Source organism: Hemiscyllium ocellatum, chromosome 30 (assembly GCF_020745735.1).
Source record: "Hemiscyllium ocellatum isolate sHemOce1 chromosome 30, sHemOce1.pat.X.cur, whole genome shotgun sequence".
Taxonomy (NCBI): Eukaryota; Metazoa; Chordata; class Chondrichthyes; order Orectolobiformes; family Hemiscylliidae; genus Hemiscyllium; species Hemiscyllium ocellatum.
The window spans coordinates 5,091,887-5,108,552 of record NC_083430.1 but is presented as its reverse complement, the minus strand read 5'-3'; the positions used below and the strand labels follow the sequence as shown (position 1 = coordinate 5,108,552).

Genomic DNA, 16,666 nt, shown 5'->3' with positions numbered 1-16,666 from the left:
ATAAGGAAAGGGCATATGAGTGGTGTTAGACAAATCAATCATTCCAAAAGTAAATATAGTTAAGCCAGGCTGCTAAATGGCCTCTTTCTGCATTTTAAAAAAATGTTAAAAATTAGATAGCATCAGATGGGACACTGTAACAAAAAGAACAAAAATAAAACTGTCAACAGAACTGCACAGGACCTTATCAAAATTAAATCAAAATGCTGTTATCATGGTCGATAATGCAGCCCAACCCCTGAGATTGTCATTAATTCCTAACAGTCTTTATTGCCTTGTTCTCTGCTGCAACAATTCTACAATTCCATGAAGGCAAGTATACACTGGTGTTTACCAAAAGTTAGCACTATGACTATTGATCCACTTCATTTACATACTTTAGCTGGAGCATTGTTTACAATGAGGCAAAAGTGAGGTCTGCAGGTGCTGGAAATCAGAGGTTAGATTAGAGTGGTGCTGGAAAAGCACAGCAGGTGATGAAGGGCTTTTGCCTGAAACGTTGATTTTCCTGCTCCTCGGATGCTGCCTGACCTGCTATGCTTTTCCAGCACCACTATTGTTTACAATGGCACAGATATGATGGGCCGAAGGTCCTGTTCAAGCTGTACAGTTCTATATTTCAGATAACAATGTTTAGGAAGGTGGTAAACAGTGGGAATGACAGTAGCAGACTGCAGCAGAACATAGATGGATTAAATTTCACTCAGGGAAATATGAAGTAAACATTTTGCGCTAAAATATTCGGACAGTAATCAAGTTAACTGGTATAATTTTAAACAATGGCCTGAATATCTCCCTTCTGCAATCAGCTATCACCAAAACTGTGCTGTGGGCAAAACTCCCCTTAAGAGACGTTAATGTTGGCCTACAGAAATTCGAATCGGGCCCTTTAAGACGCGGGTGTTGGCGCCGAGCTATCGCGAGATGTCTCTGTCTGGTCGTCCGTCTCCTTGAAGCAACGCGGGAGCCATCTTGTTTCCGCGCGAGGGGGGAGGGGTGGGGCAGCGAGGGGAGAAGGAGACGAGCGAAGCGGGCAGGCAGGAGCTGGGACAGGGCGGCACTCCACGTGCTGCCGGGTGAGTACAGGGTCTGTGTCGGGGGCGCGGCACGGAGAAGGAGTGCGAGGCGGCGGGAGGGAGGGGGCTGCGTACCGCCGTTGCTCGGGCGCCATCTTTTCACCGCCTCGGTGTGCCGCTGCTCTCATTGGTGGACACGGGTCAGAGGTTTGATTGGTCTGAGGGTTTCGGCCGCTATTGGTTCGCGGGCCCGGGCCCGAGGCCTGGGCCTAAGGTGTGAGCCCTGAGCAGCCAGCCCGCCTGCTATCCAGGGACTCTGAAGTGGTAAGGAAACGGGCCTCTTCACACAGCCGACAGGCAGGCGGCGGGTTGTGGAGTGAGGGCTCGCAACCCCCCTCCCCCCAACAATACACACTTTGATTGACACCAAATATCCAGGGTGTGTGTAAGTGAGGGGGGTCTTGGTCCATTGTATGCTCTTGCGCTGGTTCCTGGATTATTGGATCGCAGGATGCATTAGGCCAAAGGGCTTACCAAATGACTTAGGATACAGGAGGAAGCTCACTGCATGTCCTGGGCTTGGCATGCGGTGTACATTAGCCCTCTTGGTGCACCATGCCAGAGTGGGACAGTTCTCCAGTGTAACTGATGGTGTACTGTTTCTCAGCTGCTCATTGTCACCCACGGCTACTTCAGAAGAACATAAATGGGAAAAGGAGATGTGTCACCAGATGACCTGCCTATCCTGTTTTATCATTCAATATGATCATGGTTGATCTTGGAAATACAAACTTGGATTTGATTCCCTCATCATATCTCTTAAAATGGTAGTAGGGAAGTCAGGAGGTGAGTTCCTTGCCTCAGTATTCCCAGTCTTTGGAGCCTGCCTTTGGAGCCACTGTGTTTATGTGATAAGTTCAATTGAGATTCTGCTCAATAGTAACCCTAAGGATATTGATGGTGGAGGATTCAGTACGAAGAAGCTTTCAAACTGAACAGGGCATTAATTGGTATTATAATCACTATTTCCCAATGGATCATTCAGTAGAAATAAGTTACTATAGTCCCAGAGGACCTTAGGGATGCTCTCTCATTGGAGAGAAAGACAACTATTGGTGAGTTTAAAGTAAGGAGCACCGTGCCTTAGGCAAGGGATGAGATTGAGAAGGTGGGATTTTATCGTAACCCTGGAAATTACCTGCAATGGCTGAAAAGGGAGTTAGAACATAGAACAATACAGCACAGAACAGGCCCTTCGGCCCACGATGTTGTGCCGAACATCTATCCTAGGTTAAGCACCCATCCATGTACCTATCCAATTGCCGCTTAAAGGTCGCCAATGATTCTGACTCTACCACTCCCATGGGCAGCGCATTCCATGCCCCCACCACTCTCTGGGTAAAGAACCCACCCCTGACATCTCCCCTATACCTTCCACCCTTCACCTTAAATTTATGTCCCCTTGTAACACTCTGTTGTACCCGGGGAAAAAGTTTCTGACTGTCTACTCTATATATTCCTCTGATCATCTTATAAACCTCTATCAGGTCACCCCTCATCCTTCGCCGTTCCAACGAGAAAAGGCCGAGAACTCTCAACCTATCCTCGTATGACCTATTCTCCATTCCAGGCAACATCCTGGTAAATCTTCTCTGCACCCTCTCCAAAGCTTCCACATCTCTCCTAAAGTGAGGCGACCAAAACTGCACACAGTACTCCAAATGTGGCCTAACCAAAGTCCTGCGCAGCTGCAACATCACTTCACGACTCTTGAATTCAATCCCTCTGCTAATGAACGCTAATACACCATAGGCCTTCTTACAAGCTCTATCCACCTGAGTGGCAACTTTCAAAGATCTATGTACATAGACCCCAAGATCCCTCTGTTCCACCACCTGACTAAGAACCCTACCGTTAACCCTGTATTCCGCATTCTTATTTGTTCTTCCAAAATGGACAACCTCACACTTGGCAGGGTTGAACTCCATCTGCCACTCCTCAGCCCAGCTCTGCATCATATCTAAGTCCCTTTGCAGCCGACAACAGCCCTCCTCACTGTCCACAACTCCACCAATCTTCGTATCATCTGCAAATTTACTGACCCACCCTTCGACTCCCTCTTCCAAGTCATTAATAAAAATTACAAACAGCAGAGGACCCAGAACTGATCCGTGCGGAACTCCACTTGTAACTGGGCTCCAGGCTGAATATTTACCATCTACCACCACTCTCTGACTTCGACTGGTTAGCCAGTTTTCTATCCAATTGGCCAAATTTCCCTCTATCCCATGCCTCCTGACTTTCCGCATAAGCCTACCATGGGGAACCTTATCAAATGCCTTACTAAAATCCATGTACACTACATCCACTGCTCTACCCTCATCCACATGCTTTGTCACCTCCTCAAAGAATTCAATAAGACTTGTAAGGCAAGACCTGCCCTTCACAAATCCAAAGGGTTGGTTAGCTCAGTTGGCTGACTGGTTGGTGACTTTGAAGTGTGATGATTTGGAGGTGCCAGTGTTGGACTGGTGTGGACAAAGTCAAAATTTACATGACAACAGATTATAGTCCAACAGGTTTACTTAAAACCACAAGCTTTTGGAGCTACCTGAGGAAAGACTGGGAGCTCTGAAAGCTTACAGTTTCAAATAAACATGTTGGACTCTGACCCAGTGTCGTGTAATTTTTGAATCTGAAGAATGATGCCAACAGCATATTTTATTCCCTCCCTCATAAGTCAGAAATGGGAATGTTTGCTGATGATTTGCACAGTGTTCAGTATCATTTACCACTCTCTGATACTGAAGCAGCCCTCCAGTGCAAGATCTGGCTTGGGTTGGCATGTGGTAAGTCATATTAGCCCCACACATTTGTGTTGCAATGACCATCTCCGATAAGAGACAATCTAATCACTGCTCCTTGACATTCCATAGTGTTACCATCACTGAATCCTCTACTACCAATATCTTTAGGGTTACCACTGGGCAGAAACTCAGTTGAACTCATCACATAAACATAAAGAAGCAGGTCAGAGGCTAGGAATATTGAGGCGAGTAACTCTCCTGATTCCCCGAAGCCTGTCCATCACCTACAAGGCACAGGTCAGGATTGTGATATAGTATTCCCCACTTTCCCTGTTGGGTACAATTCCAACAGCATTCAAGAAGCTTGACACCATCCAGGACAAAGCAGCCCATCTGATTGGTACCACATTCACAAGGATCTGCTCCCTCCACCACTGACTTGGCATGCGTGTACATTAGCCCTCTTGGTGCACCATGCCAGAGTGGGACAGTTCTCCAGTGTAACTGATGGTGTACTGTTTCTCAGCTGCTGTATGTACTATACATAAGATACACTGCAGAGATTCACCAAAGATCCATAGACAGCATCTTCCAAACCCATGAGCACTCTCATCTCGAAGGACAAGAGCAGCAGATTCATAGGAACAACACCATCTATAAAATCCTCTCCAAGCCACTCACCATCCTGATTCGGAGAAAGCGAGGACTGCAGATGCTGGAGATCAGAGTCGAGAATGTGGTGCTGGAAAAGAACAGCAGATCAGGCAGCATCTGAGGAGCAGGAGAATCGACATTTCGGGCATAAGCCCTCCTTCAGAAATAACATTTTTTTTTGAGGGGGTTATGCCTGAAACGTTGATTCTCCTACTCCTTGGATGCTACCTGACCTTCTGTGCTTTTCCAGCACCACACTCCCACCATCCTGATTTGCAAATATATCACCATTCTTTCATTGTTACTGGCTCAAAATTCTGGAATTCCTTCCCTAAGGACATTGTGGGTCAACCTACAGCATGCAGTCTACAGTGTTTCAAGGAAGCAGCTCATCACTACTTTCTCTTTGGCAACTAGGGATGGATGATAAAATGCTGGCCAGACAGTGATGTCCATCCACATTCCTCAAAAAAAATTAATTAACCCTGCCACATTACCAAATATAATTTAGCTTTGAACCTGGTTAGTGACATAATCTATTGGTCCAGCAAACTGTCTTAAAAATATTCTACAAATGCATTTTGTCATAAGACCATAAGATTCTAGACCACTTTTGCCAATTTAGTTATTGTCACCCATTTGGAGATAAAGTCCCCCACAGTTAATACAACACCAATAATTTCTCATTTAATGCTCTGTCCTACTGATGCAGGGGTCTAAAAAATATGTTATCAGTGTTTTCTGACATTGATTTCCACCCACACCGATTCTATTTGATGATTTTCTCAAACAAGATACTTTCCACTAGTGTACTTGTGTCATCCTTTACTTTCAATGCTACCCATCCCTGCCACTATTCTGGCTAACTCCAAAATACTGTGTACCCTGGAATGCTTACTTCCCAACATTAAACACCTCGCAACCATATCTCTGAATTGGTATTAAATAATCTCTCCTCTATTTGTGCTTATAGTTCATCTATCATATTGCAGATGCTTCATGTATTTAGAGAAACAACCTCTAATTTTCTTTTTAACTTCTATTCCCTGCAATTACCTTATTCACTGATGTACAAGTTATGTTCATTTCTGTTCTCACTCATCCTACTTTCTTTGTCTTTATCACATCACTGCAATATTTCTTGTTTTTCAGATTCTCCCAACACTCTGCTTCCTCTCCCCTCTACTGTTGGTATAAAACCCAATCTACAGTTCTAGTTCTGTGACTGGCCAGAATACTGGTATCATCCTAGTTTAAGTAGTGCCCATCCCAACTGAATAGCTTGTCTGTCCATGAATACTGATGTTGGAACCTCATACATTGAAACCCCCTTCTCACACCTCTCTTTGAACTGCACCTTTAATACTTTGCTCAACCTGTGCTAATGTGAATTGGCATGTTGCTCAGGTAGCATTGATTTGGGCATTAACATTTTAAGTTATCTTCGAATCAGGAATAATGTTCTATGTATAATTCACACTTTAGAGAACTACACACTCCCTGATCACACTGTCTCTTAACACTACCACGTTCCTTTTCCCTAATGCCTGCTCGAATGGCATTCTGTACCATTATTTGTCCACTCATTCATCCTTCTCATTCTCAAAGTTAAAGTTGGGCTGATCCTCTTCCCTTGGGGACTCGACAGCTTTACTGTGGAAAGGTGGTTTCTCATTCTGGGAGCGTCTAGGGCGACTAAGCATAATCTCAGAATGAGGGGTTGCCCTTTTTAAAGTAGAGAACTTTTCTTCTTGGAGGATAGTCAATACGTGGAAATACTTATATATTGACACGTGTCTTCAACACAGAGGGCTGTAGGGCTGGATTGTTATCTGTATTCAAAACTTAGACAGATCATTAACTAATCAATTAGTTATTAATTCACACACTGCTGAAGTGATAGAAAGTTACACTGCCCGAACTTGGAAACAAAGGTGTCAGCTACCAAATGCTTTCCTTCTCAGCATCAAATTCCCATGTGAACCAAACCTGCAACTTTGTTGTCAATCTATTACATGTACTTTTCGTGCATCCCTTACTACCAATGCTGTGGACGGTGATTAGTTCGGGTACTGTCACAGGCACAGTTAATGGTTAAAATGAATTGCGAATGCTAGAAATTAGAAACAAAATCATAAATTGCTGGAAAATTTCAGGTCTGGCAGCATGTAAAGAAAGCAGAGTGAAGATTTCAGATCCAGTGATCCTTCTTCAGTTCAAATGCTGCTAGACTTCTTGCATTTTCCAGCAGTTTCTGACTTGGTTTCACAGTTTATGTTAACTTTGCATTATCATCCCATGTGTCATAGTCATAGAGATGTACAGCATGGAACATGCTTCGGTCTTCGGTCCAACCTGTCCATGCTGACCAGATATCCCTACCCAACCTAGTCCCACCTGCCAGCACCCAGCCCATATCCCTCCAAACCCTTCCTATTCATATACCCATCCAAATGCCTTTTAAATGTCGCAATTGTACCAGCCTCCACTACTTCCTCTGGCAGCTCATTCTATACATGTACCACTCTCTGTGTGAAAACGTTGCCCCTTGGGTCTCTTTTATATCTTTCCCCTCTTGCCCTAAACCTATGCCTTCTGGTTCTGGACTCACCGACCCCAAGGAAAAGACTTTGTCTATTTATCCTATCCATGCCCCTCATAATTTTGTAAACCTCTATAAGGTCACCCCTCAGTTTCTGACGCTCCAGGGAAAACAGCCCCAGCCTGTTCAGCCTCGCTATAGCTCAAACCCTCCAACCCTGGCAACATCATTGTAAATCTTTTTGGAACTCTTTCAAGTTTCACAACATCTTTCTGATAGGAAGGAGACCAGAATTGCACACAATATTGCAACAGTGGCCTAACATTGGCTTTGGTCACCACACCTCTGAAGAGTCATGAGTTTAAGATGTTCTCCAAGACTACCTACAATCTAGGTTAACACTCCTTGCTGTTTGTGGGATTTTGCAATATGCAAATTGATGGCTGCATTGGCCTACAAAATAACAGCAACAATATGTAATAAGTACTTGGCATGAGCATAGTGGCTCAGTGGTTAGCACTTCAGCCTCACAGCACCAGGGTCCCAGGTTCGATTCCAGCCTCAACCACATTCTCTCTGTGTCTGCGTGGATTTCCTCCCACAATCACAAAGATGTGCATATCAGGTGAATTGGCCAAGCTAAATTGCCCTCAGTGTTAAGTGCATTGGTCAGGGGGAAATGGGTCTATGTGGACTGGCTGGGCCGAAGGGCCTGTTTCCACACTGTAGGGAATCTAATCTAAAAAAGAGAGACAGATGTGAATAAGTGGACAACATTTTTGCTTCTTGCAAAAGTTGCGTGATCAACTCCTACTCCAAAGATATGAGCACAAAATCAAGACAGATACGCCAGTGTGGCAATGAAGGAGTGCTGCACTATCAGACATTTTAAGAAGATATCCAAAGTTCTGTGTCATAGTCATAGAAATGTACAGCATGGAAACAGACCCTTGTGTCCAACTCGTCCATGCTGACCAGATATTCTAACCTAATCTAGTCCCATTTGTCAGCACTTTGTCCGTATCCCTCAAAACCCTTCTTATTCATATACCCATCCAGATGCCTTTTAAATGTTGTAATTGTACCAGCCTCCACCACTTCCTCTGGCAGCTCATTTCATATATGCACCACCCTCTGTGTGAAAAAGTTGTCTCTTAGATCTCTTTTATATCTTTCCTCACCCCAAGGAAAAGACTTTGTCAATTTATCCTATTGATGCCCCTCATGATTTTCTAAACCTCAAAAAGGTCACCCCTCAGCCTCTGACGCTCCAGGGAAAACAGCCACAGCCTATTTAGCCTCTCCCTGTAGCTCAAATTCTCCAATCCTGGCAACATCCTTGTAAATCTTTTCTGAACTTTTTCAAGTTTCACAACATCCTTCTGACAAGAAGGAGACCAGAATTGCATGCAATATTTTCAAAAGTGGCCTAACCAATGTCCTGTACAGCTGCAACATGACCTCCCAAACTCCTTTATTCAATACTCTGACCAATAAAGGAAAGCTTACCAAACGCAGTCTTCACCATCCTACCTACCTGCGACTCTGTTTTCAAGGAGCTATGAACCTACACTCCAAGGTCTCTTTGTTCAGCAGCACTCTCTCGGATCTAACCATTAAGTGTATAAGTCCTGCTGAGATTTGCTTTCCCAAAATGAAGTACCTCGCATTTACCTAAATTACACTCCATCTGCCACTCCTTAGCCCATTGGCCCATCTGATCAAGATCCCATTGTAATCTGTGGCAACCTTCTTTGCTGTCCACTACACCTTCAATTTTGGTGTCATCTGCAAACTTACTAACTATACCTCTTATGCTCATAACCAAATCATTTTCTATAAATGACGAAAAGTAGTGGACCCAGCACCGATTCTTGTGGCACTCCACTGGTCACAGGCCTCCAGTCTGAAAAACAACCCTTCACCACTACCCTCTGTCTTCTACCTTTGAGCTAGTTCTGTATCCAAATGGCTAGTTCTCCCTGTATTCCATGAGATCTAACCTTGCTAACCAGTCTCCCATGTCAAAAGCCATACTGAAGTCCATATAGATCACGTCCACTGCTCTGTCCTCATCAATCTTCTTTGTTATGTCTTCAAAAAACTCAATCAAGTTTGTGAGATGTGATTTTCCACACACACAGCCATGTTGACAATCCTGAATCAGTCCTTGCCTTTCCGAATACGTGCAAATCCTGTCCTTCAGGATTCCCTCCAACAACTTGCACACCACTGACCTCAGGCTCACCGGTCCACAATTCCCTGGCTGGTCCTTACCACCTTTCTTAAATAGTAGTACCACGTTAACCAACCTCCAGTCTTCCAGCACCTCACCTGTGACTATAGATGATACAAATATCTCAGCAAGAGGTCCAGCAATCACTTCCCTAGTAGTATCTCCCCCCATCTCCTGTGGTTTCACACAAAGGTTGCCTTGTTGATCTTTGAGGGGCCCTATTCTCTCCCTCGTTACCCTTTTATTCTTAATGAATTTGTAATAACCCTTTGGATTCTCCTTAACCCTATTTGCCAAAGCTATCTCATGTCCCCTTTTTGCCCTCCTAATTTCCTTAAGTATATTCTGACTGCCTTTATACCCTTCTAAGGATTCACTCGATCTATTATGGGCGGCACGGTGGCACAGTGGTTAGCACTGCTGCCTCACAGCACCAGAGACCCGGGTTCAGTTCCGGCCTCAGGCGACTGACTGTGTGGAGTTTGCACGTTCTCCCTGTGTCTGCGTGGGTTTCCTCCCACAGTCACAAAGACGTGCAGGTCAGGTGAATTGGCCATGCTAGATTGCCTGTAGTGTTAGGTAAGGGGCAAATGTAGGGGCATGGGTGGGTTGCGCTTCGGCGGGTCGGTGTGGACTTGTTGGGCCGAAGGGCCTGTTTCCACACTGTAAGTAATCTATCTATACTGGCATATGCTTCCTGCCTTTCCTTAACCAAACCCTCATTTTCTCTAGTCATCCAGCATTCCCTACAGCACCAGCCTTTCCTTTCATGCTAACAGGAATATACTGTCTCTGGACTCTTGTTATCTTGTTTCTGAAGGCTTCCTATTTTCCAGCCGTCCCTTTACCTGCAAACATCTGCCTCTAATCAGCTTTTGAAAGTTCTTGCCTAATACCATCAAATTTGACCTTCCTCCAGTTTAGAATTTCAACTTTTAAATCTGGTCTATCCTTTTCCATCACTATTTTAAAACTAATAGAATTATAGTTGCTGGTCCCAAAGTGCTCCTCCACTACACCTCAGTCACCTGCCCTGCCTTATTTCTCAAGAGTAGGTCAAGTTTTGCACCTTCTCTAGTAGGTACATCCACATACTGAATCAGAAAATTGTCTTGTACCCAGTTAACAAATTCTTCTCCATCTAAACCCTCACACTATGGCAGTCCCAGTCTATGTTTGGAAAGTTAAAATCCCCTATCATAACCACCCTATTATTCTTATAGATAACTGAAATCTCCTAACAAATTTGTTTCTCAATTTCCCTTTGACTATTAAGGAGTATTTAATACAATCCCAATAAGGTGATCATCCTTTTCTTATTTTTCACTGCCATCCAAATAACTTCGCTGGATGTATCTCTGGGAATATCCTCCCTAATTACAGCTGTAACGTTATCCCTTATCAAAAATGCCACTTCCCCCTCCTCTCTTGCCTCCCTTTCTGTCCTTCCTGTAGCATTTGTATCTTGGAACATTAAGCTGTCAGTCCTGTCCATCACTGAGCCACATTTCTGTAATTGCTATGATATCCCAGTCCCGTGTTCCTAACCATGCCCTGAGTTCATCTGCCTTCCCTGTTAGGCCTCTTGCATTGAAATAAATGCAGTTTAATTTATCAGTCCTACCTTGTCTCTGCTTTGTCTCTGCCTGCTCTGACTGTTTGACTCGCTTCTTTCCCAAATGCACCCGTCTCAGATTGATCTCTTTCCCCACGATCTCTCTGGGTCCCATCCCCCACCTTATTAGTTTAAATCCTCCTGAGTAGCTCTAGCAAATCTCCCTGCCAGTATATCAGTCTCCTTCCAATTCAGTTACAATCCATCCTTCTTGTATAGGTCCCTTCTACCCCAGAAAAGATTCGAATGATTCAAAAATGTGAATCCTTCTCCCATCAGCTCCTCAGCTACACATTCCATCTGCTTTATTCACTTATTCCTACCCTCACTAGCTCGCAGCACCGAGAGTAATCCAGATATTACTACCCTCAAGGACCTCCTTTTAAAATTCCTGCCTAACTTTCTAGATTCTCCCTTCAGAATCTCATCCTTTTTCCCTCCCTATGTCCTTGGTTCCAATGTGTACAATGACCTCCTGTTGGTCCCTCTCCCCTTTGAAAATATTCTATACCCTCTCTGAGCCATCCTTGATCCTGGCACCAGGGAGGCAGCACACCATTCTGAGCTTTCGCCGCTGTCTGCACCTATTCCTAGGAAGTCCCCTAACGTAATCGATCGCTTGGAACTCAATGTACTCCTCATTTCATTACAGCCTGTCTTAATACCAGAAACTTGGCTGTTAGTGCTGTTGGAGAGTCCATCACATCCTACATTTTCCAAAATAGCATACTTATTTGAAATGGGGATAGCCACAGGAGACTCCTGCACTATCTGCCTCCCTCTGCTACCTTTCCCGGAGTTTCCATTTGGAAACATTCATGATAACATTTCAAAGGAACATGTGGAAGTTCTCCTAAATGCCCTGACCAATATTTATCCTCAAACAAACCCTCTCACTTAAGATGGCATTCATCACTTTGCTAGTTTTGGATTTTGTTGTGTCCACTTTATTAAAGCAGCAAAGCACTTTGAAATTGACTGTAAAGGGTTTTGGAATATGAAAGGTGTTATATTAATGCATTTTAAAGTGCACGTTCTTTAGTAAGTGACGTGCAGAGGGAACTAATAAACTCATATAAACATGACTTAACTCTGGAAGTGCAGTTGATGAGATTTGGAACACTGTAATCAAATAGGTTTCAAGTTTTATGTTTACTGATACCTCCTGCGGTAGTCTGATTCAACAAGTGATGCTTAACAATGAGATTAGCATGCCCATCATACAAGGTTTTCTGGTTTAAAAAAAAATAACTTTTTTAATATTCTCTTACATTTTATATTTGATGTAAGACGATGAAGCTCAGCTGTCAGTGTTGCAAGTATAGGGGTCAGTGTTCACATGAGTAACTCTTATGTTGTCTGAATTATAATTTAGCTAATGATGTAACTGCCAGATTGTTTTTCCAATTAGATTCAGTGTGAATCATTTTTAGATCTGAACAGCTTTGAATTGTGCTGCATTAGCCATAAAAATTGTATTTATCCCTTTGACGTTTGATCCGAATGGCCTATTTCCATGCTGCATATCTTATGGTATCTATTAGGTTAGATTATTACATTTATGGCAATGATGAATAGAAACACTTTTTTCTTGAATGTGATTGCATCAGTTTCTGCACCAAACGTCACTGCAAATTTGCCCCAATTGGGATTAATAAGTCAGGGAGACGAATGCTCGTTATTAAAACCGAAAGAACTATAGATGCTGTAAATCAGAAAAAAACCCAGAAATTGCTGGAAAAGCTCAGCAGGTCTGGCAGGATCTGTGAAGAGAAAGCAGAGTTAATATTTCGGTCAGATTCTGAGGAAGGGTCACCGGACCTGAACCATTAACTCTGATTACTTTTCACAGATGCTGCCAGACCTGCTGAGACTTTTTTGGCAACTCTTGTTTTTGCTTGTGAACGTTTGCTATCAGTGACTAGCTGCTGGCATTACTAAATGTTGTTGCTTACTTTTGGCTTCAGGACATTTCAGGATATTACCCTTTCTGGCCTACCATTAACTGATTATGGTGCTGCTGTATGTATCCTTGCCTTGTCTGATCTTCATGTGTGCCTCCAGTTGCCTTCTCTCATGCCAGTGTTGCTGGGTCCAGTAATTTAACTATGCAATCCTGTCTGCCGTTGTCGTGTCAAATCCCTGTACATGTATTGTGCCTGTCTGACTCTGGTTTTTGTTTGGCCCTGCTGGTTCCAGTGTTTTGCCTGTAGTTGACCTGTCTGACCCTGGTAGTCGTTAACTTAATTGTTCCCGGATTAAGAATCTGCCCAAGAATGGAATTCTTTACGTCGGAGACAGATAATAGGATCACTTTGGTCAACATTTTTGTAGATAAATGAGTTGTGTATTGAACGGCGTGTTTAGATATTCTTGAGAACATCTTTCTTGTTTATGTCGCCTCTGTTACTTATGGCAGCGGCGTTTAGTTTTAGCAAAATTGTTTGAACAACATTAACTTGAAGATCTGGTCTCGTTCAATCTTTTGGAGATTTCGGTAAAGATAAATGGGGAAAGAGCCTTCATGATGACGCGATCTCTTTGCAATGATTGATGTAGCTGCTCGCCAATCGAATACTGGGCGGCGCTGGAATGGAATGTTTGCAACCCTATTCGGACCAATCTGAGAGCGCATGGGGCGGGATTTGCTTGATGAAGGGGAAAAGCAGTGGAAAGTTTGCAAAAAAAAATCCTCTTCGCCATGAAAGAGGAGAGAAACAAAGCAAGGTTACACGGTGATGTCGGCAATAGAATCTACATGTATTGCCAAGGGGAAATGTGCTAATACACAGGCTAATAAACAGACAATTTACTGATTGGTTTAATTGCAAAAACACTCCAACCTTTTGTACACACGATCCTACAATTGTATCATGGTGTTTTTCCCCCCGAATGAATGCTTTCGTTGAATGTCTCCTTTGCCGATCCAGGCCTCCCCTATCTCCTCTGACCCCTATTCTGTCGGGCAACCGAACCTGAAACCGGAAGTGTCAAATGGCCAGCGGATTGGCGTGTCCACGATCCAATCAGGATATAGGACCCAGGGGAAGGGTGAGATGGTGTTCCAATGGCAGGTCACTGTACCGGGAAGGCGGGTCTTTCACGAGTAGCAGGTTGGGCTGAGTTTCAGCCTTCACTTGCCAGTGGGGGAAAAAAAGGCTGCAGGTTTGTTGTAGTGAGTTTATCACTGAGACAGGGGTCAAGTGAAAGACAAAGAAAAATGGCGAATGCATTCATTTACTGGCTTCAGAGCACCAAGCTTTCTACTTTACAATGTGTCCTGTCTGCATTGCACTGCAGCTGCGTTTGGGGCTTCCTGCATTTGAGAAGCTTTTTGATTGCTGGCCTCCTTTTTTTTGGAGCCTAGGAGTGTCTTCCAGTGCTCCTTTTCCTCTCCTTCCGGACCTGGAGAGGAAAGAGTACATTCTTACCATGAAGCTGGATGTTGGGGTAAGTATGAGATTTTTTTTTCCTAATCAAAATGAGTGAACGACTGCACAGATACTGTCGTGGATTTGCAAGGTTCTGGGTTTCCCTCTCAAAATTTAGTCGAAACAAAATCCTGCTGGTCTGACTGTTGTTCTAACATTTCGGCTGTGTCCTTCAGCATTCTGCTTCTTTACAAATCGCAGTCAAGTAATCGAAGGGCTTTGAGCAACCTCGAATTCCTCAAGGGCTAGTGAGTAGACAGTGGTTGTTAAAGGAAAGGCCATTCAGACGTTTGTTTTGATTTACTTCTAGAGAGGAAAGATTGTTAAGTAGATTTTTTTTTCTTAACTACAAGTAAACAATGTCCAAGTTCAATATGTGGGTGTAATGAAAATGTCCTACTTTTGATTTCTTATTCCTATACTCCCACAAACATTTGAATTTTTGTTTTAAGTCCAGTATGTCAGTGTTATTTTGATTTCCAGTGTACTAGAGTTGATATAGAGAGTATGTTCAAACTAAACAGGATCAACAGACTTTACACAATATCAAAACTTGATGACAGGTTCATTCAAAATTGTATGTTTGCGAACTAGACTGTGTTTAGAAATCCTGCGACTATCCTCGGATGACAGTCTCTTTCTTAATTGTCTTGTTCTTTTTAATTAGAATTCAGTTTATATTGCTGTCGTACAGTTTTGTCCTTCTTATCTAGGACAATGATTGAAGTTTGCTAGTCTTTCTTCTGTTACATAGGCAATATGTTACAGGAGAGGAACAGACAAGTGCCCGGTCCTGTGCGTGTTTGACTTGAGAATTGTGTGAAGGTCACTGGAATGTTGGCTTGGAATAGCTCAGCTAGTAAATGCCTCTCAAACTAAGTATTGTTACACACCCACAAGAGACATGGAAGGAGTAGTAACTAAAATGCTTTTACTCTTTTTTTCTAAAAGCCCATTAGAACTCTTATCTGTGTACTGTTAGAATTGCGGTCTGTTTTGTTCTTGTTGTGAAGGGTTTGACAAAGTATGTCTGAAGTTGGCGTAGCTGGGCCTTGAACTGAAAATAAGTGACCTTGAGATGCAGTTGCTTGATAGCTGTTCAAAGGGTATGATTATACCATTGAGTGGGAATGGGTACTATGGAAGCATTTTGTTACACTTGCAAAATATTTCATAACTTTGCAGGGATTTTCTATCTTGAATATAACTATCCTCTATATTTTGTAATATGGATGCATGGTTTCAATTTCTGAAAAATTTAAGGTGATTGATTTTTATTATGGTAAATAAATTATTGTAATATGCTGAAAACATTTTTAAAGAAATTGTGGCCATCAAGGAACAACGCCACGCTTGTTGCTGATTTCTTGAGATACTAGCTGCTACGTACACACTTAAGATGATGAGAATTGACCTCATGTAGTTTGCCTATAGCAGATTTGGTTACAAGAACAAATAGAGTTGAAAACATATACATTTGTTAGGATAATTGTACAAAACTAGCACTTTGATTTGGTTTAAAATGTTCTCTGTAAGTTTTAACTCATTTTTCAAAACATTGACAGTGCTGCAGTGATACTGTTATGAGATATGTTATCACTTCAGGACTGCCTACTCGGAGGGCAGTAGAGGCAGGGATCGCTGATTATTTTTAAGGTGAAAGTAAATAGTTTTTTTGAGTAAGGGACTCAAAGGTTGCTAGAGGTAAATGGAACAGTGGAACTCAATGCAGATGACCTGTAACCATGAGCTTTGGCAGAGCAAGTTTGAGAGGTCAAATGGCCTTTTCCTGCTCCTGACATTGTTACCTTTTCTGATAAACTTCATGTTGTTTGGAATCACAGTTGCTATACATAATTCACATTGGTGTGAATTAATTCTTTAGAAGACTGTGTATGATGTGTAATTCACTGCCACTGTGCTGAATATATGTTGTACCATTCACAATGGTGTCCCTCCAAAGTCCAAGATTGCCTATTAAATACAGAGGGAGCCTCAACTATATTGGGCATTTGTTTCTTGTGGATTAAATAAGGGGACATAAAGTAAATAGGTTGTTGAGTCCAATTAACATTTGTTTCTGATTAGTTCCATCTAAAAACATTCTTAGAATATTTCTTGGTCAGTTCTATCTCCAGGAACATTTAATTGTCTCAAGTACATTACAGGAGAAAGTGAGGACTGGAGATCAGAGCTGAAAATGTGTTGCTGGAAAAGCGCAGCAGGCCAGGCAGCATCCAAGTAGCAGGAGAATCGACGTTTTGGGCATGAGCCCTTCTTCAGGAATGAGGAAAGTGTGCCAAGCAGGCTAAGATAAAAGTACATTACAGTTGACCCTCAGTCCCAGACTTTCAAATCCTCTGAG

General features: G+C 42.9%; 1 protein-coding gene across 4 annotated transcripts in view; it reads left to right on the top strand.

Moving 5' to 3' along the window:
• Positions 1-992: 992 nt before the first annotated feature.
• Positions 993-16,666, top strand: part of nfyc (nuclear transcription factor Y, gamma) — an 88,645-nt gene continuing 72,971 nt past the window's right edge. For 3 of the 4 annotated variants that reach the window (XM_060847124.1, XM_060847123.1, XM_060847120.1), the window contains exon 1: positions 993-1,076. The gene's annotated coding sequence lies outside the window, so the exon portion shown is untranslated. Of the gene's footprint in view, positions 1,077-13,999; positions 14,321-16,666 lie in introns of those variants that run through there. The other variant, XM_060847122.1, reaches the window with a different exon arrangement.